The 25,321-nt window shown below is 37.2% G+C and overlaps 1 protein-coding gene across 5 annotated transcripts in view; it reads left to right on the forward strand.

Annotated features, from left to right (window-relative positions):
* The window catches only part of SSH2 (slingshot protein phosphatase 2), a 226,038-nt gene that overhangs the window by 27,201 nt on the left and 173,516 nt on the right, over positions 1–25,321 (forward strand). The window lies entirely within an intron of this gene.

A 25,321-nucleotide genomic window follows, 5' to 3' on the forward strand; every position in this document is an offset into this window, starting at 1 on the left:
TTTTTTAAGCTCTTTATTGGAATATAATTGCTTTACACTCTTGTACCAGTTTTTGAGATACACCATGTAGTAGATTCTTAAAGATGGAGAATGGTAATAATTTCACTTATTTTCTTAACTTTTATCGTAAGTTCCATCTCCTTCAGAGAATGCACATGCTTCTAAAGACCAGTGAGAATTGCTTTTTCCTCCTGTCACCAACCAACTCTCCAATACTCTGAGGACACCAGTGGGTGTCAATTCAATTCTGACGCTAACTACCCAGAGTTAGCATCAGACTCCACAAGTTTTAGGACTTAGTCCCACAGGACTGTCCTTACTTCAGACACCAGCCTCAAGCATGGGTCCCCAGATTACCCACACTTCTGTCCAACTTGGCTACAAAGTCAGGGGTTCCCACAACGCCCCTCCTCAGGCTCAGTAATTTGCTAGAATGACTCATAGAACTCAGGAAAGCACTTTACTTGCTCTTACCAGTTTATTATAAAGAATACAACTCAGGAATAGGCAAAAGGAAGAAATGCATAGGGCGATATGGGGGAAGGGGCATGGAGCTTCCATGACCTCTCTAGGTGTTTCACCCTCCCAGCACCTTGATGTGTTCACCAACCCAGAAGCTCTCTGAACTCTGTTGTTTAGGGGTTTTTATGGAGATTTCATCACCTAAGCGTGATTGATTAAATCATTGGCTATTGATGATTAACTCAGTCTCCAACCCCTCTCCTCTTCTAGTGTTTGGGGCGTAGGGCTGCAGTCTCCAAGCTTCTAGTTAAGGTTTGGTCTTTCTGGTCACTAGTTCCCATCCTGAAGCTAGGAGACCACCAAGAGACCTCATTAGAACAAAAGATGCTCCCATCACCCTTATCACTCAGGAAATCACAGGAGTCTTAGGAGCTCTGTGCCTGGAACCAGCTCTGTCTATGGAACCATGGCAGGAAAACCCAGTCTTTGGTTAATAGGATTTGGGAGTTAAGTGTCTGCTTGATAGAATAAAGGCAGTTTTGTGGTGAAGGCAGTTCCTGTGAATGGAAGGAGAAAAAGAATGGTAGGATCAAATGAAGATATGTCGTGTTTTTGTTTCTAAAGAATGAGATAGACTTGAAAATGTTTATATGTTGAGGGAAATGAGCCAAAGTGTTAGGAGCAGGGGAAGATACAGAAAAGTGAGGGAAGGGATAATTGATGGGATCTGAGTCTCAGGGGAGGAGGGGGGTGGTCCAGAACCCTGAATAAAGAGTTATTCTGGACCAGGAAGAGAGCTACTTCATCCTCTGTGATTTAAATATCTGTTTCCTCTAATGGTTGAATCTTACTGTACAGGATGACATTCTTATTCTTTTACTCCCATTAGAACTTAAAATATATCCAGTTTGTGGTTTTATCAATCTGTACATAGATAAAAATTCCTATGAATAACTAATATTTAGATAATATAGTATGTCATATAATTAGGTTAATACTAATCTGTTGCCTTGACTTCTGTACAGATTAGCAAAAACTTTTCTGAAACATGGTAGGAAAATGTGTATTCTCTTTCTTTTTATAGTCTTCCTTTCATTTTACAGTCATTCAACACCCAATAGTAGACATCGTAAAATGGCAACTCTTATAGAATTTGGAGAATGTTTGAATTACAGGCCTATAGCCTAAAATATAAAAGGTACTCATCATTCAGAGTTTACATTCCTTGAACTTACTAACTCTAAAAATTAATACCAAGCATTTTAATAGGTGCCTTTTGTTATAAAAGAATTTTACTTGCCACTAGGCATGAGAAATTAATATGGCCATTATGAAAAAAATTGTCATTAATGATAACTTGGTAGACTTCCAGCTTGCAGCATGTTTATTAAAAAGCAAGTATTGTAAAGGTCTATGTGAGAACAAAACGCTACATTGAGTATATAATGAGGGAGAAAAAAAATCCAGGCTTGTTCCGTCTCTAGCATCCTGAGGCCGGTTATAAATCCTTGATAATTTCAAATTTGTGGTATTCACTTGATGGTGATGATAGTAGGAGGGAGAAACATGACATATCAGGGTAGATTTACTAGAAAAAAGGCAAAGAACTTTGTAAAGAATTTTGGTAAGTATGCCACATTACTTTCCAGAAAAGTATATTAGTTTACACTTCTGCCAGTAATGACAGTGAGTGTACACCCAAAACGTCATTTTCCAGAAATTAAAAATTATATTCTCATTTTAGGAAAAGTTAAGAAACCTGTCATTGTATAGAGCTATTCAGGTGACAAAGTTGATAGCTATGAACCAACCTGTGTATGTCCCGGAATCCTCTAACCATTGAATTCTATAACAAAACTACTTCCTATACATCTTAAGAAGTCAGTTATGCAGTCTGTTTCTCAATGGAGATGTTTAATTTTTTTTTCCTTGAAGCCTTCAAAAGTTTGAGTTCATTTTATAGTTTTTAGGGAATTTTCAAGGTCTAATTTCATCTCCCAAGTGTACTTTACATAATTATTTTGTTTTTAACAAAAAATTGGGAAAATGGGTGCTACAGATGGTTTACAATTCCCTAATTCTGTTTAACATAAGGATTTTCTTTTTCTTTTTCATTTAAAAACCATCCTACTATTTTTTTGGTGGCCAATTGACAATAAACTTATTTTATAGCTACTGTAGCTAAGGTTTGGGATATCTTCAGTACTTCACATATGTGTAGATGTTGGCAGGGTATTAAATTCTAGTTTCTAGTCTTTAGTTTTTTTTGTTTTTGTTTTAATCTTTAGCCATTTAACACTTTGTTCATCTTACATTCCATCTGTGATCATTGGTTATACATTTGTGTTTGAAGACATTAATCACAACCTGGAATATATAATGGACACATAGATAACGCTCTCTATTTTTTAGACTCCGTATACTTAGTGTGAAATATACTCTTGAGTGCAATATGTTCACTTTTAGTTTGATATAAATATTTTTCTGAAAAGGAGTTGAGCTATAGATGAATTGTTGTGGAATATGCTGTTTGGTCCTGTGGGCTCAAAGCTTAATAAAAAGGACCCTTCTGTGTTTCCATACACTTTTTAGAATTTATTTGTTCCAGTGCTGTGAAAAATGCCATTGGTACTTTGATAGGGATTGCATTGAACTTGTACATTGCCTGGGGTAGTATGGCCATTTAAACAATATTAATTCTTCCAATCCATGAACACAGTATATCTTACTACCATACTACCCAAGGCAATCTACAGATTTAGTGCAATCCCTATCAAAATACTAATGGGCATTTTTAACAGATCCAGAACAAATAATTCTAAAATTTGTATGAAGACATAGACCCGGAGTAACCAAAACAATCTTGCGAAAGAAGAACAAAGCTGGAGGTATCATACTCCCTGATTTAAAACTATACTATAGGGACTTCCTAGGTGGTGCAGTGGTTGAGAATCCGCCTGCCAATGTAGGGGACGTGGGTTCGATCCCTGCTCCAGGAAGATCCCACTTGCTGTGGAGCAACTAAGCTCATGCACCACAACTATTGAGCCTGTGCTCTAGAGCCCTTGAGCCACAGCTGCTGAGCCTGTGTGCTGCAACTGCTGAAGCCCATGTGCCTAGAGCCTGTCCATGCTCAGCAACAAGAGAAGCCACACAGTGAGGAGCCTGCGCACCACAATGAAGAGTAGCCCCTGCTCACTGCAACTAGAGAAAGCCCATGTGCAGCAGTGAAGACCCACTGCAGCAAATAAATAAATTAATTAAAAAGAAAACTATACTATAAAGCTACAGTAATCAAAACACTGTGGTACTGGCACAAAAACAGACACAGATGAATGGAACAGAATAGAGAGCCCAGAAATGAACCCACACTTACACAGGCAATTAATCAACAACAAAGGAGGCAATAATATACAATGGGGAAAGGACAGCCTTTTCAATAAATGATTTTGGGGAAAAAAACAGCTATATGCAGCTGAATCAAACTGGACTACTCTCTTGTACCATGCACAAAAATAGATTCAAAATGGATTAAAGTTTTAAATAAAAGACCTGAAACCATAAAACTTCTAGAAGGAAACATAAGTATACTCTCTTTGACATTGGTCTTGGTGATATTTTTGTTGGATATGTCTCCTCAGGCAAGGGGAAACAACACAAAAATAAACAAATGGGACTACATCAGACTCAAAAGCTTTTGCACAGTGCAGGAAACTATCAACAAAATAAAAAGGCCACCTACTGAATGGGAGAAGATATTTGCAAACGATATATCTGATAAGGGGTTAATATCCAAAATATGCAAGAGCTCATACAACTCAATGTCAAAAAAACCAAACAACTCAATTAAAAAATGGACAGATGATCCAAATAGACATTTTTCCAAAGAAGACATACAGATGGCCAACAGGCACATGAAAAGATGCTCAGCATCACTAATCATCAGGGAAATGCAAATCAAAACCACAATGGGATATCACCTCCCACCTGTCAGAATGGCTGTTATCAAAAAGACAACATTTAACAGGTGTTGGCAAGGATGTGGAGAAAAGGGAACCCTTGTGCACTGTTGGTGGGAATGTAAATTGGTGCTGCACGGTGGAAAACAGTATGAAGATTCCTCAGAAAATTAAACATAGAACTACCACACAATTCAGCAGTTCCACTCCTGGGTATTTATCTGAAGAAAACAAAAGCACTATTTCAATAAGATATATGCATCCCTGTGTTCACTGCAGCATTGTTTACAGAAGCCAAGAGATAGAAGCAACCGAAGAGCCCATCAGTAGATGAATGGATTAAAAAGATTTGGAATATACAATGGAATATTACTCAGCCATAAAAAATAATGAAACCTTGCCATTTGCTACAACATGGATGGACCTAGAGAGTATTATGCTAAGTGAAATAAGATAAAGACAAATACTGTATGGTTTCACTTACATGTGGAATCTAAAAAACAAACAAATGAACAAATATAACAAAACAGTTATAGATAACAGAGAACAAAACAGGTGGTTACCAGAGGAGAAGGGGATGGGGGGAAGAAAGAAATAGGTGAAGGAGATTAAAAAGTGCAAACTTCCAGTTGCAAAATAAATGAGTCACAAGTATGAAACGTGCAGTGTGGGGAATATAGTCAATAACTAAGTAATATCTTTGCGTGGTGACATAGCATAGACTTAACATGGTGATCATCTTGAAATGTATAGAGAAAAAGTCACTATCTTGTATAACAGGAAATAACATAGTGTTGTAGGTCAACTGTACTTCAAAAACACACGAACAAACTCATAGAAAAAGAGGTAAGATTTGTGGTTACCAGAGGCGGAGGGTGGGGAGAAGGAGAGTTGGATGAAAGCAGTCAAAAGGTACTACAAACTTCTAGTTATCATAAGTACTGGGGATGTAATGTACAACATGATAAATGTAATTAAGACTGCTGTGTTACGTATGAAAGTTGTTAAGCGTGTAAATCATAGGACTTCTCATCATATAAAAATGTCTGTTTCTTTAATTTTGTATCTGTATGAGATGGTGGATGTTCACTAAACCTATTGTGAAATTGTTTCATGATATATGTAAGTCAAATCATCATGCTGTACACCTTAAACTTATACAGTGCTGTATGTATATCCGAGTAAAGCTGGAAGGAAAAAAAAAAGACACCTGAACTGAATCCTAGGGTCTAACCCTAGCTCTGTTACTAGTTAGCTTTGTAACCTTAAGCGTGTCACTTATCTCTGAGTTTTCATAAAATGTCCTACACAAAAAATATAATTTATATGAAAGTATTACTCAAATATGAGGTTGTATTATTAGGGAGAAGAAAAAAAAACTTGGCATTTGAGATTTGGGATGGTAGGGAAATAACTTCCTTCATTAAATTCAGCATGTACTGTTAGAGAAGGTAGCACAGAGAAGATAGGTCAGAATTCATTCTACCAGAGCCAGGCAGGTAGCATGAATATGTGAATTGGGACTATCTAAGACTTAGGGAATAGATGGGGTCTGTGACAAATCCCTGTGTTTCTATTTAAAAATTCAGATTAATAAAAAAATACCATGGGGGCTATACTGAACAATTCTGTAGGCAGCATTCTTCCTGTGAATCCTGGTTTTCAACCTCTGGTTTAAAGGAAAGAATGCTGGACCAGAAATGAAAGTCCTAGGTCTGCTATTAACTAGCTGGACCATCTTGGGCAGGTCATTAGATCTCCTTCAGCCTTAGTTCCCTCACCTCTGTAAGTTGAACTAAATCCATCTGTAACAACCCTTCCAGTTTCTGAGAATTACTTTCTTTTATGTTAAGGTTATATTCTGATGGCAGCAAACTAATTCACCTGAATGTATTTTCTATCTCATTGTTAGGCCTCCCAGGCAGTTTCTGTGTCTTACCTCTGTTGTTAGCCTAATAAGGGTTAAGACACAGATCCGAGGAGGCCAAAGAATTCTGTGATACTTTGAGGAATTATCTTAGTTTTATTAGATTGGCTTGGCTAGAGAAAGTAACTATGGCTGATGTAAAACTTATTAAGGAGAAACTAGGAAAGAAAATGTAATGTGTAAACTGATTTTCTGTCTTTTAAAATTCAGGAAAAGTAACTTCCTCTGAGACTATTACTCCTTTGTAAGTATTAATTACTCTTCAGAAAATCCCAGGCAAGGAGGAGGGTAATATTAGTTCCATTTTATAGAAGTGGGAAGAATCTCAACTTCTGTGAGTTAAGTGGGCTGAGTTAATAGCAAAATCATGGACTCTCCAGGATGAAACCTGGATTCCACTTAACCTGCTGCCTCCACCCAGTCAGAATACACAAGTACACTCTCCTCACATTTACATATGTCCACATCTTTTCTGTGTGTCAAGGTCCAATTTAAATACCCCTCCTTCACAAAACCCTCCCTAATCCTTGAGCAGAAAGTAAGCTCTCCTTTCTATCTTGTAATTATTTTTTCCTTCTAGTACTAAAGACTACTAAGAGTGCGATCTACATTTGATTCATCCTTGTGTACCACTCAGCGGAGTGTACTATGTAGGAGGCACTCAGTGATGTTTGATGGACAGCTGGTGAGATGGATAACGGACAGATGAATGAATGAATGACTAGAAGGCTTTTTTATCCTAGCAACATGTGCATAACTATATTAAGTGTGGCCTGGTACTTGGTTTGCATTTTATTTTTTTATTTGATTCTTAAATTATTTTGTAACATTAAGTTTTTTAAAACCTCCTCTGTCTTTCTAATATTGCAATTCTCTTTAGGTGTCAAAATTTAGATTTCCAACATTATATTTATGGCATTGCTTTTACCAGCTTAATTTTCATGGGCCTTGGCTGCGACTTGGAAACAATGCATCTTGTTTTGATGACTTTATGTTGGGCCAGAGGCCTCAAATGGATGTCACATGCTGTTTGAGCAGATCTAACAAAGAAAAAGACAGTTGATCCTCTTTGTTTCAAGTAGCCTCCCTCCCTCCCCCTCCCCGTCCCCCACCCCCACCCTGTTAGGTTTCTTTTGATTCTGGAAATATTTTTGAGCTTTAAGAACACGTTATAATTTCTTTTCTTATATCTACCTAATCACTGTAGCATCTAGTAGATACTCAATTAATATTGGAGTGAATGAAAAAATGAACAGCAGAAAGCAGTGTAGCAAAGTGGAAATAGCATGAGCCTCTGAGTAAGAAAAACCTGGTTTGAATATTGATTCTGTGTCTTATTTTCATCTTGGGTAAATTACTTGACTGAGTCCCTGTATTCTTATCTGTAATATGGAGATGATAATACTTAAGATTTTCAATAGTCTTGTTTTAAAATATTTGTCAACACACATTCTGATTTTTTGTTTGGAAAATGTGGTCATTGTATTTTAGTTCTTAGACTTTTCACCATGGAATTGTAAAACTATATATCCTGGACATATTTTAAAAAATAAAATGTAGGAAACTCATGTAATTTAGTCACCAATTTGTATAATTATGAAAAATAAGATCAAATGCTTTGTTTTTGAAGATTTCCTATGATTCACATCAGAAAATCAACCAGTCTTGAACCAGACTTTTTCAGTTGTCCACTTGCAGCTTTGAGCTTATTTTTCTCTCTATTCATAATTTATGTAGCTTATGCCTGTTCTTAATTATGTAGATAATTAATAATTTGAGATCATGAGTATCATATTGCACCGTTGAAGTCCACTAGTTACAATCATAGTATAGTGTATTTAGTAGGATATGGCTAGATTTTTATCTCATATTCTTTTCCCATATGCCTTCACTGATACTTATGACTAGTAATGCATTATTTAATATGGAATATCTAGTAGAAATCCAGAAGAAATTTGAATGCTGTGTTAGGTAGTATGGTAGTATTTGTAGCCCAGATTCTCTTCATCTTATTGTTTTCATATGTTTCTCCAGTTGCTTTTAAAATACCTTCATTCATTGATTTATTAATTCTAAAAATATATATTGAACACCACTATGTGTCACATACTGTGATAGGCAATAAGCATATACTGTGCTAGGCAATTAAGTATGCATTAATGAATAAAGCAGACATAGTTCCTTCTCTCATGAAGCTTATTCTATATAGTAGTGAGGAAGGAATTAAGCATGTACACAAATTTACGATTACACGTTGTGATAGTTCTGTGACTGAAACAAATAGGGAGCAGCGCTTAAATTGGAGGTTAGGAAAGGCCTCCCTGAAGAAGTCATAGTTCATGAGGAGGAGTCCGCCATAAGAAAATAAGGAAAAGAATAGTGTAAGCAAAGAGAATAGCATGTTCAAAGGCCCTGGGGTGGAGAGAGTTTGGCATACTTGAGAGTTTGAAGGAAGGCCAGTATTGCTAGATTAACATGCTGTGAGACAGAGTGAAAAAAACTAGAGAAGTAGGCAGGAGCCAGATGATATAAGGCTTTTAGAGATGATAGTAAGAAATTTGGATTTTTTTTTTTTTCCAAGAGGGGAAACCATTGGAAGGTTTTCGACATGGGAGTCACCATATTTATGCTTTAAAAAGATGGCTTTGGCAACTGTGTGGAGAACAGATTGTAAGAGATAAGGGTGGAAGCAGGCAGGCCACTAGGGAGGCTGTTGCAGGAGAGACAAGAATTGAATAGATTTGAGACAGGACCTTCAGGGCTTACTGATAAGTTGGATAGAGGGTTGAGGCAAAGGAGTAAGTCAAAGACTACTCTAGCTTTCTGATTTGAGTAGCTGAGGTGAATGATTGCACCACTTTCTGAGATAAGGGGTTTTAGGCCAGGGCAGATTTGTGGGAGGGAGAAGGGATTCGAATGGGGAGTTTACAGATGACTGTGAGACCCCGCAGTGGAGATGATATATAGTTGAATATATGAGTCTGGACCTTAGAGGAGAAGTTTGGCCTAGGGATATACATTTGGGAATCATCAATGAACAGTTGGTATTTAAAGTCCTGTGACTAATGAGATCGCTTGGGGGGAGAGTTAGAGAGAAAAGAGGGCTCAAGACCAAGTCCTTAATCTTCTGAGATTCTGTAACATTCTAACTAACTTAATTTTCTGACCCAATTAGATGTTATCCAACAATCACAGAGAATTCTGCATCTTTATGTTCTCCTGTCACAACTCACAAAGGCAATAAATATAACAAACAGAAGCATATTTTTTTGTTTTTGTTTTGTTTTGTTTTTTTAGTTAAAAATGTGAATCTGAAAATCCCTTTTAATTATCTTTCTTTAGTATATTTATAAACTTTTCTGGAAATCTGCTATTTTGAACTTTTTTTTAAAATTGAAGTATAGTTGTTTTACAATGTTATGTCAATTTCTACTGCACAGTGAAGTAGAGTTCCCTGTGCTATACAGCAGGTTCTCATTAGTTATCTATTTTATACACATTAGTGTATATATGTCAATTCCCAATCTGCCAATTCATCCCCCCTGCCCCTCCACCCCCCGCTTTCCCCTCTTAGTGTCCATACATTTTGAACACTTCTTTTTTAAGAGAGTGTAAATGTAGAAAGTAGAAGAAACTGGGCCAAATATCAGATATCTGAAGAACTTTTCCTAGAAGCTTGTTTATAAATCAGCTAGTCAATTTGTGTTTTTGTCAATAACCTCTTCTACAAACAGAGTGTTAAAGGGGGGGTGGGGAGAGGGGGACCTTGGATTGAACCCTTGGATTGAAGTTTCCAATTGTTTTAAATTTGCTCTATTCAGGTCACCTGCCCTATACTAATAGTAGATGTTGATTGATGTTTGCCTTGGTAGGTAATGACGATAAAACTCATCTTTTCTTCTGGATATGTGGCCTTTGTATGTGTATGTGTTTGGGTATTAAATAATTTCTTGTTTCTTTGTGTTTGTTCCACGTGTTTCTTTAGAGGTTTTTGAGCCATTTATACATTTTAAAGCTTCTCTATTTAAAAAATTGTATTAACAGCCATCCTACCCAATTCCATTTCTCTTGGGTTTTTTTAGGTAACCCATTAGTAAGTATGGATATTTTGTTTTGCTTACATGTTGGCTTGCTTGTTTGTTTCATTAACCCTGTAGCTCTAAATCTCACCAAAATTAATTTTTTAAAATTCTTCTTCAAACATGAAGCATTTCAGAGTCTTATTACTTGTAACTTACTATGCTGAAAAATACCTTTTAGGCTATTAAGAATTTTTGCCTGCCACTGTAAGCCCTCCTTCTGTGTTCCATATCACCATGTTAAGAGAGCAGTATCTCTAGTTGTTCCTATACCCACCTAAACTTATGTGAATATTATTAAACTTTTTTGTTGGGAGAGGGAGCTTTGGCTTTTCTTTTTTAATGTAGGCTCTAGGCATAGGAATACACACTGATTTTTATTGTTGCTATTGTATTGTTTCTTGGATGGGAGACAAGTCTTCATGCTAATGTTGTACTGTGCGGTTATGTCCAGTGGGTACTAATAGTCACCAATTCCTCTTATGAGATGCTAAAATGAAATTAAATCTCTAAACTCTCAGTTTTTTAGGATCAGAGCTGGAATTAGTCTACGACCAACATGTACATAATTCAGAAGAAATTGTTTTATCCTTCTGTCACTTTGAAAACCAGAAAGCAGGCATGTCTAATGGACCACCACTTTTCATCACTGTTTTTCTGTTTTTAAAAAATGAATCAGGCTTAATAAAGGATTTGGCTGAAATAGGAATATCCCTATGTTTTATTAAGATATTCATTTCAATGTGCTATAATTTAACTATTTACCTGTTGTTGGATATTTGGGTTGCAATGTAGGTAATTCTGTAGGGAATATATTGTACATAAATCTTTAAAAAATTTTTTTTTATTTTTTTAAAATTTTATTTATTTATTTATTATTTTTTTGGGGGTACACCAAGTTCAATCATCTGTTTTTATACACATATCCCTGTATTCCTTCCCTCTCTTGACTCTCCCCAACCCTCCCTCGAGTCCCCCCCACCCTCCCCGTCCCAGTCCTCTAAGGCATCTTCCAATTTTTATTGGAGTATAGTTGATTTACAGTGTTGTGTTATTTTCTGTTTTATAGCAAAGTGAATCAGTTATACATATACATATATCTACTCTTTTTTAGATTCTTTTCCCATATAGGTCATTATAGAGTATTGAGTAGAGTTCCCTGTGCTATATATATTAGTTATCTATTTTATACATAGTAGTGTGTATATGTCAATCCCAATCTCCCAATTTATCCCTCTCCCCGCTTTTCCCCCCGGTAACCATAAGATTGTTTTCTACGTCTGACTCTATTTCTGTTTTTTTAATTTTTTAAAATTTTTTTACATAAATCTTTATATACATCTCAGGCTATTTCTTTAAAATAAATCCTGGAATTTACTCAGTCCAAGATAATGAACATTGTCAAGATTTTTGATACAGTATCATATTGCTTTTCAGAAAAATTTTACTATTTTATACTCCCAGCCATTGGTATGTGAGAATTCCTCTTTTTCTTTTCCTTAATAGCTTTGGAAACATGTATAGTCTCTTATCTTTGCCAGTCTTAAGGTTGATAATTGTTTTATTTTGCGTTTTTGATTAACTAATGAAGTAGGACATGTTTGTTTTCTGGTTAAAAAAAATCAAATGAGTTAGAAAGCATTAATGTAGATAGGATAATACACCTTTATTCCACACGGGTATAAAAAGGATTTGCTTACAAATGGCTGCAAGAGAGTATATTTTCAAATCTTATAACCTTCAGAGACTAGATGCAAACTTTCAATTCCACTATAAATATCTCAAGCTCCAACTAGCGTTCAGTAGGATATTAACATTGTGAATCCAGTGTCCCAGAACATAAATTTTACAGTTCTCTGAAAACACTGGAACACAAATGGAAAATTCAACAGCCCTTCTTCATTGACTTGCTTATGATCTACCAATGGGCAAAATGCAGGCAAGACTGCCAGCTGCTCTGCATCTGCAAACATTTGTGCAGAACTAATTTTAATAGCAGATGTTGGAAATTTTTTAAAAAAATGCAGCCTCCCCTCTGAGAAAGTCAGACCTATCCCGTGACTTCTCAGATGCCCCATAACCCTGTTAGCCAGAGTTTCATTCCTGAAATTCCATATATTGCTTCCCTTCCTTCTCATGTGAGAAGTTTTAGAAATGCTTAAGGGAATCTCACAACTTCAGAAAGTCTCGATACTCTTTTAGTTGCCACTCTGTGATGCTGTCATATTTAGAAGATTCTGTGTACAATTAGAGTTCACCCATGAAAGATTCTGTTTTGACGTTTGAGGATACCAAGACTTCATTCGTCTTATATCCATTGTAAGAAAGCCTACTTCTTCATATTGTATTGAGTTAAAAATTACAGGTAATGAAAGAAACTTTAAAACTATTTTTTTAATCAAATGGATGATGAAGGAATGGTAATTCCAGTAGGAATTCGATGAATCAGTGTCTGAATGATGCCACGTACAGGTTTTGGGTTTATTGAATCAGTATTTCAGGTCTCCAGAGGAGCTCACACAGGCCCAGATGGGTGCCTCTGTGACACTTGTCAGTATCCTCATTCACATGTTAGAGTTTAGTCAAATGTGTCTTTTTTTTTTCTCTTGGACTTGCTTACTTCTAACAGACTAAGTAAATTATTTTATTATTATTATTGGATTTTTAAGTTTATTTTTAATTTGATTTTTTAAACTAGATAATGTATTCATAAGATTCAGATTTCAAGAAGTTATGAGAGGGTATATAGTGAAGAATCGTCCTACTTCTGTCCTCTAGCCATTCACTCCTCTTCTTCACATACAACTAATATTATTACTTTTCTGTGTCTCTAGAAGTATTCTGTGTATAGACAAATAAGTGTGTGTGTGTGTGCATGTCTTTCCCCTGTTTTATACTAATGGTACCATACTATCTACAGTGTTCTGTACCTTGGTTTTTTTCACTTAGTCTAGCTTAGAAATATTCTATATTAGTACATAAAAACCTCCCTTGTTTTTATTATTCCTAGATAGGATTCCATTACATAGATGTACTTTAATTTCCAGTCTCCAGACTTTTGTTTTTATGATAAATGCTGCAATGAATAACATTAGAAAAATGTCATTTCACATAATTATGATAAATTTCTAGAAATAGAAATTTGCTGGGCCAAAGGGAAAGTATAGTTTTTTTTTTTAATTTTTATTTTTATTTTAAACTTATTTATTTATCTATTTATTTATTTATTTATTTATGGCGGCATTGGGTCTTTGTTGCTGCGCACGGGCTTTCTCTAGTTGTGGTGAGTGGGGACTACTCTGTTGTGGCTTCTCATTGCGGTGGCTTCTCATTGCGGTGGCTTCTCTTGTTGCAGAGCATAGGCTCTAGGCACATGGGCTTCAGTAGTTGCGGCATGTGGACTCAGTCGTTGTGGCACACGGGTTTAGTTGCTCCACGGCATGTAGGATCTTCCCGTACCAGGGATCGAACCCGTGTCCCCTACATTGGTAGGCAGATTCTTAACCACTCTGCCACCAGGGAAGTCCCTAGTTTTATTTTTAATAGGTGTAAAGCTAGAATGTGACCCAAGGGTTCAACCTTAGAAACCAAACCTGGAAAGAAACATAGGTCATAGTTAACTGATCGGAGATTCTCATCTATGTCACTAAATTAGATGTCTTTAAAATATTTTTTTTTAGGTAAGTAAAAAGGCACTGAACATACTAAATGATTACTTTCAGTAATGATTACTTTTCAGTGGTAGCCAATAACTCTAATTCAGCACTTTAAATTACTTCCTTATTGCTATAGATAGTTCAAGGCAACTACATAATTCTAAGGAAGTTCACTTATTCAACTTACTACCATCCTAAATAGTGCTCTGCAGTTTTAAAGAAGTTTGTGATTGACATTTTAAATAGCACCATGATTTTAAGCTTATTCACAATACACTAGATATAAACATTTATTGAGTTCTTAGTCTTATGAAGACATTGTCCTTGCCCTCAATATAATAATATAAACTATATTAGTAGTTTATAATCTGGGCAAAAATTCAGAAAGGATTCTTTTCATTCTTTAATGTTACATATCATGATCTGTACTTTCTTTCTTTTTTTTCCCATCAATAAATGGTGCACCAGGCTGGCATCTTTTCATGTGTTTATTTGCAATCTGTATCTTTTCTTGGTGAAGGGTCTGTTCAAATATTTTGCCTATTTTTTATTAAGATGTTTGTCTATATATTCTGTTTGCAAGCACTTTGTCAGATATATTTCGCAAATATATCTCCCCAGTCTGTAGATTACTTTTTGTTTTCTTAAGTGTGTCTTTCAAAGAGCAAACGTTTTTACTTTTCTTGAAATCCATTTTATAAATTTTTTCTTTTATGGTCTGTACTTTTTGTGCTGTTAAGAAATCTTTACCTTACCCAGTGCTGCAAAGATTTTCTCCTATATGTTCTTATAGAAGTTACACCTGTATTTTGGTAACCATTTAGTTGTCACAACTTGTTTTCCCAGTTGAGGAAATTAGGCTCAGAGAAATTAAAACAATTTGGCCCAAGGTCATTTAGTCTTTTTAGTTGTCATCATGTCTTCTAATTCTAAATTCTCTGCTTTTCTTGCTGTACAAGTCTGTGCATATTATGTCAGGATATGTGCATAGGAAGATCATAAGCCATGTTGGTCTAATATATCCTAAGGGTAATTATTTAGTTTGTCTGTTCCCAAGACCTTGCCTTCTCTCATTTCCTGCTGGAATCTACCATTTGTTTATCACATCAATCAGAGGGCAATCAAGGGAGAAATTGTTTAATTTACTAATCAAATGTTATTTTCTTAGTGCCTCATAAAAGATATTGTCTGTCTACTTGGATTCAGTACAAATTTTGATTTATGGACCACAGTATTAATAATGTAAGAATTCATATTGAAGAGTTAGCCAACAAATATTTATTGAGTGCTTATTATAAATGCCAGGCACTATGTGTAGTTGCTAGGTATATAGGATGAGTGAATTAGGTACAATTGATCTTTTTCCTCATGAAACTTATAGTCAGAGGAATAGCTTTCAAATTCTTATGACTGAGATCCACAGTAATAAGTACATTTTACATTATGTGGTATGCTTGTGTTATGTGTTCTTGCATACATATCTAAAAGAGAAGTTTCATGAAACAGTTCTTCCTCTTTCTTCATGCAGTGCACTCTGATATTTTCTATTCTAGTCAGTTAAAAAAAAGCATGTTTCTACAAATCACTGAATTGATTTCACAAGCTGTTCATGGGTCTCTCAGCCTGCAGTTTGAAAAAAAAAAATGAGTAGAAACTGGTTTATTACTGTGTTTTGGGGAGACTTATGGACCATGGTTTGTTGCCAAGGGGCTTGTTGGGATAACATGAATGTAGTATCTGCTTCTTGAGATTCCTAGCAGCCCTTTGGTCAAGTGGGACAGAAAGTATAATCACACTTTCCCCCTAAACACACTGAAACTTTCAAAATTTCAAATGAAGTGCTTACTTCCTTCGTAAGATTCTGTAGTGCTTGGAAATGACAATGCTTCTGTACTTGTTCACAAAATTTTGAGGCCCATTATATGTTTAGGAACAAGTGGGAAATAACTTGCTAAGGAAATTTGTCAAACTCTAATGCTAAAACATACACAGAAATCTGAAAAACTGTTTCAGTAAGAAAATTTAAAAAGTTTCTTTCTTCACTGATTTTTTGGAATTGAGGAAATTCAGTATACTGAGTGGTATTACTCGGCTAGATGTAAATTATGAACGGTCCTCAGAGAAGGGACTTTTGTGAACCCTAACCACAAGTGACCTTTCTATCAAAATATAAAACTGTTTCTGGGACTTCCCTGGTGGTGCAGTGGTTAAGAATCGCCTGCCAGTACAGGGGACATGGGTTCCAGCCCTGGGCCAGGAAGATCCCATATGCCACAGAGCAACTAAACCCATGCACCACAGCTACTGAGCCTGCATGCCACAGCTACTGAGTCCACATGCCGCAACTACTGAAGCATCTGTGCCTAGAGCCTATGCTCTGCAACAAGAAAAGCCACCGCAGTGAGAAGCCCATGCACCTCAACTGAGAGTAGCCCCTGCTTGCTGCAACTAGAGAAAGCCTGCATGCAGCAATGAAGACTCAACATAGCCAAAAATAAATAAATAGGGGCTTCCCTGGTGGTGCACTGGTTAGGAGTCTGCCTGCCAATGCAGGGAACACGGGTTCGATCCCTGGGCCAGGAAGATCCCACATGCCGCTGAGTGCTAACCCGTGCACCACAACTGCTGAGCCTGCGAGCCACAACTACTGAGCCTGCGAGCCACAACTACTGAGCCTGCGAGCCACAACTACTGAAGCCTGCTCACCTAGAGCCCATGCTCTGCAACAAGAGAAGCCACTGCAATGAGAAACCTGTGCACCACAACGAAGAGTAGCCCCCACTCGCCACAACTAGAGAAAGGCTGCACACAGCAACGAAGACCCAATGCAGCCATAAATAAATAAATAAATAAATAAATAAATAAATAAATAAATTTAAAAAAATAAACAAAACTGTTTCTTTTAAGAAAATTTTTTAAGCAGACAATTCAGAACTTCAAAACATGAGAGGAGTCTATCCATTTATCTCAGTTTGCAGTTATTTGAGGATTAGAGAAGAAAGGGTGTTGCTTCAGAAATTTGAAACAAAAGTCTTTTAATCAGAGGGGGTTTTATTCTGTGACATTTTTTAGTCTGATTTCTACTCAAATTGGACCTAAAAGTTGGGTTTTTGGTAGTGGAGATTTTTGTTTTTTAACTCCCAATGCGAGTGTAACACTATGGTGGGATGATTTTTTACTTTGAATCCTTCTAACTACCTTCCTTTGACAAATCCACAAGCTAATTAACATTGATTTGAGAACTTACAGAAAATATAGTCCATATTTAAAGTTTCTGGAGGGTGTAAGATTCCACTGCATATCCTGATAGGCTGGTCCCCTTTCGAATGGAATTATTTTATTATGACAAACAGATGATAGTTAATTATTGTATTTTAAAAAATAATTTTCTAAGATGTACATGGTTTAAATACCAATCAAGAATACCTATGTTGTCATAACAATATTTGTTCTCCATCTAGACAGTGGGAATAGAGAGAATAACAAAATGGGCTTAGGACAACTTCCAAGTCTAAGACTTCTCAGGTTTTTGTTTTGTTTTGTTTTTCCAGTTAGAAGAAACTAGTACATTTATAAAGAATTTCCTTGGTTATGAGAAACAGAGACCATCATCTTTAGAGGATATGTTAACATGAGAACTAAGATCTTTCTCTACATGGAATGAACGTTTTCTTTCAGAGAAATTATCCTCCTGGGAGGGAATTTTCTGCTGGACTATCCCTATTTCTGACAATCCTGACCAGGCTCAGACAGCTCTGGCTTCAGAACCTGACTGATGTCTGTGTGACATGGCATTTGTCCCTTTGCTTTGCTCCGGGTCCCTGCATGGGCCTGGAGTTCTTCCTTGTGCTGACTGATGTCCCATGCAAGAGGTCCATGCCTATGCTCCAGTTTTTCTGTAGGATCAGGATAGTGGCTGTCATACTTTCCTATGCTCTAGTTTCTATCCCTGCTGCTCATGTAAAGAGCTCTAGTTTCAACTGGCCCTGGGCTCTGCGCGGAGGTTGACATGGACTTTGATTTCTATAGGGGACCTTCCTGTACTTTGCCTCTGTTCTTGAGAAAAATCCACTCTCAAAAGCAAGTCATCCTTTTCTGCAAGTTTCTTTTCAGAGGAACTCCCTTCTGTGGCAGTAATTGGAAGGTCTTGTTCACGAGGGTCTCTAACCCCCTGGCCTAGGCAGGGTAACTCTTCCCTTGTGAGTTCCCCAATCCTACATTCGTCCTTAATATTCTCCTCTTTTGAGTCTCTAGTCAGTTGGAGTGAAATCCTTGTCCTGGCTCTTCCCTTTGCCTTGAAACTTAGGGACCCAAGGTGTTTCCTTTTGGCCTCCATAAGGACACACAGCACCTGGAAAGCTGCCAGGGCCCCCGTGGAAACATTCTGGAGATGGGACTATGAGACCTTAGAAAACAGCCCAGCTGAATCAAGGAGCACTGCAAGGGGACAACCCTGTGACTGGTACTGGAGCCCTACCTCAAATTTGAGCTTTGACTCACAAGCAATCTTCTCTTTAAGGCATGGTTGGCTTGGATTTGGGCCAACCAACATTCTTGGTTGTAGGAGAAACTCCTTTGTTGCTGGAGCCCCTAGACCATCTTAGCTTTTGGGAGTTTCTCACAATGGCTTTTATGATGTCTTCCAACTGTGGTTTAGGAGATCAGGCCCCCTTGGTATTGACCATTGCCCTGGAATTTCTGGCCCTTGAAGCAATTTCTGAATTGATCTATAAAATCCTTTTCCTAAAGTGGAAACTAAACTTATAAAAGTGCCTTCTTTCTTTGATGGGTTCGTCTTTCCAGGTTCTCTTGTTCCTCTCACTCTGGGGCATTGCTGTTTTATGTCTGGAATCTCTTGAGATACTTCCACTTGCATCTCTTTGCTCGTTTCTTTATGTTGCTCAGCTTGTAGTCAGATCTGCGCTGCTATTAGCCCTCCACAAAGTCCCACTTTTCCAGGTTATTTTTTATGATGCAGGTTGAGAGAGGCTGAAGAGTCTTTTTCTCTCCTCACTGAGAGGAGCAGGGAGGACTCCACAGGCCCATGACCAATATTTGGTAGGGACCTTCTCAGAATTCTCTGGTGGAAACTCAATTTTATGTGATCTCTGGCCTGCATGAGTTTTCCCCAAGGAGTTTGACAGTCTCACTATGGTGTCAGCCCCTGAAATATGGGTGACTGAGGAGAAAAAGACAGACTAGGACAGATTCTGCAACTGGGCTTCTCTCACCTTTAAACAGCTTTATGAATGCAAGGATCCTGAGGGGGTGGGTCCTACCTCTGCCATACCCAAAGCTGAATGTGATTTTTTTGGTGCATGTCGAGAGTTTGGATCAGGAAAGGAGAACTCTGGAATGGTATTCAGGTGAGGTTCCCCTTGGATAGTTTGAACTGTTGATATAACTTTCCCCAGAGAGAATTTCTTTGAAAGATTATAACCTGAGGTTTACAACATTTCAGCTCCTTCTGGGCAGCTTCTCTCATCATAGTCCAGTTTGTCAATTAGAATGCAAAGATGACCTTTCTGCAGTGGGAAGAGATCTTGTGGTCAGAAGGCTATATAGGAAATTAATTACAGATACAAAATCATCACTCACTCTACTTCCATTTCAGCCTGTTAGTCCTTAATTTTAGGTATCTCTAGCCATCCTTTCTGATCAACCTAGATTCCTCCTCTAGTAATAGAGCTAAATCTTTTAGTTCTCTTATTTATTGCAGAAGGAATCAAGCTCTTTACTTACTGGAAAATAGGCCTAATCCTCGATTCTCAGTGGAAACTGTTCTTTTCACAATCATCTGAAACCTGACTTGGTAATGTCTCAGGATTCTATCGCAGTAATAGCAATCTTTCTTTCCTGGCACAAATCCTCACAGTTGTCCAAGGGAGGCTTTTTTCTCCTTTCTTACTCAGTGTCTTCTTGTCTTCAAATTCCTCTTGTTTCCTGAATTCCCCTACTTTCTCTAAAATAGCCTTCTCTTTGCTCTTCAGACCTGTGTTCCCCAAAGGAATAAAGAGCTTCACCTCTTTGCATACTCTACAGAAGCATGCAGTGGTCATATTACATGGTATACACATTAGCATCTCTGAAACCCAATTTACTTTCATAGCCCAGGTTCCAAATCAAACTACACAAAAAAGTTTAAAAAGTTTGTGTGGGGGGGGGTGGGGTGGGGATTGGGATCATTAATGGTTATGTTTAAATCACAGATAGCTCTCATACATTGGTCTGAGGTGGGAAATAAAGAATTAGAATTCTAAGGTGTTAAAGGCCATAAGATAATATGTAGGACAATTTACAAATAAATGGGGGTCAATAAGAACTGTATGCTTTCAGCAGATGTGGAGTTAAGCTTTCTATATCTTGTTTTGCTAGCCTGCTGTCAGCTTGTGAAGTTGACAGAATTTTTTTTTTCACTCCTACACAGAACAGGAGGGAAGTAAGCAGATAATTTGTTAATAGCAGAAGCCTAACCAAAAATGGAAAATAATAGAATATTTGGTTTGCCTAAATTGAGACAAACCAGTCTCTCTATAGATTACATATCAACTTTGAGCCGCTTAATTAGCAACTAGAGATGTAAACCCAGAAGTTTTCTTTTGTATCTTGAGATTCCAGATCTTGAAGTTCTGAGTTGCAGCTGCTTTTACTCTCATTCTTTTTGTGGGCTTTCAGCAAAGGTTGAGCATCTACCACCAGCTTGTTTGCTTTTCTCTGTGTTTATGAACTTATTACTTGTTTATTAATTGGTTCTTACTTCTGTGGATGATTACTTTTCAGAATCCATCATGGTACCTACCTTGATTACTTTATATAAGCATTCATGAAATATAGGTAGTGCCCCTTTATGTAAATTGAATAACCTGTGCATATGAATAACTGCTTTTACATCTCACTGGCCACTTTTCCTTACTCACTACTTTCCTTTTGTTGGTTTTGCTATCAAGAGTTAGTTTTGAAATGATATGATTTTGTCATTCTGGTTCTATAAAGCAGTGATTTAAGTGCTGTCTATAGCTGCAAATACTTTAGTCCAGTGGCTCTCAAACTTTAATGTGTATTTAATGTATATCAGGAGCACTTGGAGGGCTTGTTAAAAACACATTTCTGGGCCCTAGCCCCAGATTTCCTAATTTGGTAGATCTAGAATAGAGCCTAAGAATTTGCATTTCTAACCAGTTCACAAGTGAGGCTGCTGCTGGTGGTGTGGGCACCACACTTTGAGAATCACTGCTTTTTCTAAAATAGGGATTTTTCTCCTATTTCAGAAACATGCCCTTGTAGGACAGATGGTTATATCAGAAAAAGAGAAGAGAAAAGAAACCAAACCTCACGGAGATCATGGGATTTGGTGGGCTTTTTAAAAAATGTATTCAAATTATCTCAGTGTGAGGGTGTGAATATGCTGGTACAATGTGGCATTTGTGTAGGATCTGAAATACTATCATAAGTGAATATTCAAAGAATTAAAAGCAAAACCTCTAGATCTGCAAAATATCCATATGTCAAATCATTATGTTGTATACCTTAAACTAATACAATGTTGTATGTCAGTTATATCTCAATAAAACCACAGGGAGATAAAACTATGATCCATACAAAGGTTAGAGACAGTTCTAGGCAGTTTGTCATTAGGCTGAATTCAACTGTGTGCTCTAGGCCAGGGATCCACAAACTTTTTTCTGTTAAGAGCCCAAGGGTAAATATTTTAGGCTTTGCCAGCCTTGAATGGTCTGTGTCATATATTCTTCTTTGCCTTTTCTTTAAAAAACAAACAAAACAACCATTTAAAAATGTGAGAACCATTCTTAGCTTGCTGGCCACATAAAAACAGGCTGTAGTTTTCTAACCCCTGCCAAGGCCAGGAAGGCTCAAAGGAAGAGGGGATCAGTGAGGTTGAAGTCATCATTTTGAAGCTTCCTGAAATTCTGGGATTTGAGTGGTGCTTTGAAGGATGACTAAAATTTAGATTGAGAGATTATATTGCTTCTGAAAAGAGAAGTGAGTAGAGAAACAAGCCTGTGATGCTTACCATAAAAGTGCTGTGAATTACATACAAAGAGTGTAGAGAGCAGCAGTACCTTTGCAAATGAAATGGGCTAACTGCAAGCCAGAGTTAGAGAGTCCTATGGTATGAATACATCGACAGCCTCAGCCACTGACAAGCCAACCTGCTAAGTAGCTCTGAGAAATGAAGATGCTCTTTTGGCTTAAAGCCTCCATGTTGACTTGGAGCCCAAGGGAGGCAGTGTCTTATGTAACAATTGGCTCTTCAGTAGGAGCTGTTGCTACTATGACTAATTAAAGGACAAACATCATGTGTTTAGGGTAGTGAAGACTATTGGTCTCTTAACTAAAACTATACACAAAGATTATAACTCATCTTAATTTGTTATTGTTATTGGCAACAAGGAAGAATTGTAACAACTGATGTTAAGTCACTTACTCATTCATTGAATGTTTACTGAATGCTTATTCTGTGCCAAACTCTAGAGATACAACTTAACAAGCACACTGTCTAGAGAGAGAGAAACAACATGTATAGAAATAATTACGGCAGTGTGGGGTAAGGGTTAGAAAATATATGTGCAGGGAACTATGAAGTCCACCAATTCGTTCTGATTTAAACTGTCAAGTTGACTCAGTCTAATTATTACTGGCCATAGATTAATACTAGCCAATTATCTTGCAGATCTGTGCCACTGATGATAAAGACGCCTGTGTGAAATACTGTGGTTGGATCCAATCCAATTCATCATCCAGGAAAAGCTATTTCAAACATTCTGTTGTTGCCACTAAGTTTTTAGGATCCTCTAAGTGCAAAATATATAGTTCTAGTGTTGCTTGGTCACTTAATTTTGTGCTTCCCACTATACTGGTGTGAATATTGGGTTCTAAAACACAGTTGTTTTCCCCAGTGAAACTTGTAGAAAAGAAGATTCTGTGGTAGGCAGGAGAATAATGGCTCCCCCAATAGAGTCCTCATCTGTGAACCTGTGAATATATTATGTTACAGGGTAAAGGGGGGAAATTAAGGTTGGATGGAATTCAGGTTGTTAATCAGATGACTTTAAAATGGGCAGATTATCCTGGATTATCTGAGTAGTGGACAATGTCATCACAAGGATCTTTAAAAGTGAAAGAGGGAGACAGAGAAGAGGTCAGACTGATACGATATGAGAAAGACTCAACCCACCTTTGCTGACTTTCAAGATGGAGGAGGGGGTCACAAGCCAAGAAATTCAGGTGGCCTCTAGATGTTGGAAGAGATAAGGAAACGGACTCCCTGTATGACTTTGCTAGGGCTGTCATAACAAGTACCATAGGCTAGTGGCTTACACAACAGAAATTTATTTTCTCACAGTTCTGGAGGCTAGAAGTGAGACATCAGGGTGTTGGCAGGGTTGATTTTTTTTCTGAGGCCTCTCTCCTTGGCTTATAGATGTCTGTCTTCTCCCTCTGTCTTCACATGATCTTTCCTCTGTGTGCATCTGTGTGCTGATCTTCTTCTTTTATAAGGATACCAGCCCAGTGATACTGGATGAAGGCCCACCCTAATAACCTGATTTTAATTTAATTTCCTCATCTCCAGATACAGTCACATTATGAGATACGAGGGATTAGGACTTAAACATATAAATTTGGGAGTTGCGGGGATACGATTCAGCCCATAATACTCCCCTAGAGCCTCCAGGAGGAACATGGAGGCTCTGCCACCACTTTGATTTTAGGACTCCTGACCTCTAGTACTGTAAGATAATAAATTTATGTTGTCTAAGCCATCAAGTTTTTGACAATTCTATACAGCAAATGAGAAAACAAATACAAGTAACCTGAATATAACAGTAGGAGATTGATGAACTGAATTGTGAAACATCTATACAATGGAATATGATGCAGCGATCAAAAATCATGAAATAAATGTCCACTGATGGATGAGTGGGTAAACAAAATGTGGTGTATACACACAATGCAGTATTATTCAGCCTTAAAAGGGAAGGAAATTCTGACACATGCTACAACATGTATGAACACTGAGGACATCACGCTAAGTGAAATAAACCAGTCACAAAATGACAAATACTATATGATTCTACTTATATGAGGCATCTAGAGTAATGAAACTCCTAGAAGCAGAAAGTGGAATAGTGGTTGCCAGGGGCTATGGGAGGGAGAAATGAGGAATTTCTTTTAATGGGTATTGTTTTTTTACTAAGTTCATAGATACAGACAACAGATTGGTAGTTGCCAGAGGCAGGGAGTGGGCAGAATGAGTGAGGGAGTCAAAAGGTGCAGACTTCTAAAATAGATAAGTCAGGGGAACGTGATTTTTAAAAAAGAAGAAAAAAGAAAGAATGGTTTTGAATGTGTAACTTGGGGTTAGGAACTGCAGAGAGAGTTTTCTCAGCTGGGTCATCTTTAGGCTATGAAGTTGTTTTATTCAATCCAGTTACACTTAAGTGTGAGGATAAATAAGACCTACTTCTTGTCTTGAGCTTTAAAGGTTAAAAGCTCTTAGTCCCAAAGTGGTCATCAGGCTTTAGGGTACACATGTATTTGTTTGATGGCTAAAAGCATATTTTCAAAGTCTCTACTTCTCTTAAGAACAGCTGCAATTTATTCACTTAATTAGAACCCTTAAGAAAGTTGGGAGGAGAAAAGATGCAGGAAAAAAGGAAAGACAGAAATGTAATAATAGTTAATGTTTTCTACTTAAAATCATGTGACGTGTAACAAATAGAATAAAAGAGAACAGTAGCAATAGGTTTTGACTCTTTGGGGATTGTTTCTTAAGACTTCTGCTTGCAAATTGTTAGGTAACTGCACAAGTTAGATTTTAACACTCTTCAAAACATCCCCCATAGTACATTGGGCTTTACACCATACATTCCATGTAAAGATTGCAACATTTTATTATAATTATATATATAATTGTTGCTCAGAAGCTGTTCTGGATTGAAACTTCTTGTTATATATGGATGTGTTTTCCTAACCAACAGTTTTAGCCCCTGTTTTTCCCCAAATGATCCTTGGCCAAAGGGGCACATTTCCACAGAGCCATATCCTTATCTTTGTGGTTTTTGCATCTCCATAAAAACTAAAAGCTATTTTTGGAACCTGTTCAGTTATCTTTTTGTTTGGAGTTTTACTATAGCTAATCCAGGACCAAGTGAAGTGCTTAGTACACAGTAGGGGTACAATAAATGGTAATGAATGACTCATTGTGAGCTCAATACT

This window comes from Hippopotamus amphibius, chromosome 17 (assembly GCF_030028045.1).
Source record: "Hippopotamus amphibius kiboko isolate mHipAmp2 chromosome 17, mHipAmp2.hap2, whole genome shotgun sequence".
Classification (NCBI taxonomy): Eukaryota; Metazoa; Chordata; class Mammalia; order Artiodactyla; family Hippopotamidae; genus Hippopotamus; species Hippopotamus amphibius.